Source organism: Schistocerca serialis, chromosome 4 (assembly GCF_023864345.2).
Source record: "Schistocerca serialis cubense isolate TAMUIC-IGC-003099 chromosome 4, iqSchSeri2.2, whole genome shotgun sequence".
NCBI classification, from domain to species: domain Eukaryota; kingdom Metazoa; phylum Arthropoda; class Insecta; order Orthoptera; family Acrididae; genus Schistocerca; species Schistocerca serialis.
The window spans coordinates 839192164-839193536 of NC_064641.1; positions in this window are offsets into that span (position 1 = coordinate 839192164).

The window sequence follows — 1373 nt, forward strand, 5'->3', positions numbered from 1 at the left end:
GAAGCGTCATTCACTAACAGCGGTAACGTAAACCGGCATAATATGCACTATTGGGCAACGGAAAATCCACGATGGCTGCGACAAGTGGAACATCAGCGACGTTAGTGGGTTAATGTCTCGTACGGCATTATGGGAGGAAGGGTAATTGGCCCCCAATTTATCGGTGGCAATCTAAATGGTGCAATGTATGCTGATTTCCTACGTAGTGTTCTACCGATTTTACTATAAGATGTTTCACTGCATGACAGAATGGCGGCGGTTCTAGGCGCTCAGTCCGGAGCCGCGAGACTGCTACGGTCGCAGGTTCGAATCCTGCCTCGGGCATGGATGTGTGTGATGTCCTCAGGTTAGTTAGGTTTAAGTAGTTCTAAGCTCTAGGGGACTGATGACCATAGATGTTAAGTCCCATAGTGCTCAGAGCCATTTTGAACAGAATGGCGATGTACTTCCAACATGATGGATGTCCGGCACGTAGCTCGCGTGCGGTTGAAGCGGTATTGAATAGCATATTTCATGACAGGTGGATTGGTCGTCGAAGCACCATACGATGGCCCGCACGTTCACCGGATCTGACGTCCCCGGATTTCTTTCTGTGGGGTAAGTTGAAGGATATTTGCTATCGTGATCCACCGATGACGCCTGAAAACATGCGTCAGCGCATTGTCAATGCATGTGCGAACATTACGGAAGGCAAACTACTCGCTGTTGAGAGGAATCTCTTTACACGTACTGCCAAATGTATTGAGGATGACGGACATCATTTTGAGCATTTATTGCATTAATGTGGTATTTACAGGGTATGACGCTGTAACAGCATGCGTTCTCAGAAACGATAAGTTCACAAAGGTACATGTATCACATTGGAACAACTGAAATAAAATGTTCAAACGTACCTGTCAATGTATTTTAATTTAAAAAACCTGCCTGTTACCAACTGTTCGTCTAAAGTTGTGAACCACATGTTTATGACTATTACAGCGTCATCTATCACAACGCGAAAAAAGTGGTCCAACTGAAACATTCATATTTCTTTACGTACTACATGAATATGTAATAAGAAATCAGGGTTCCTATTAAAAAAAAAATCAGTTGATATTTGTTTGATCTATGGCAGCGCCATCTAGCGGGTCAACCATAGCACCATCTGGTTTATATACATACATACATATATATATATATATATATATATATATATATATATATATATATATATATATATATATAGACGGTCCTATCACACTTCCTTCTGAAACTGAATCTGCATCTGTGGATTTTGTTCCCTTAAGAACGAAGCGTTGAGCTGTATCTGCAAGGAAGTCTTGAGTAAAGTCGCAAATCTGCGCCGATACTCGATAACCTCGTTATTTATTTCG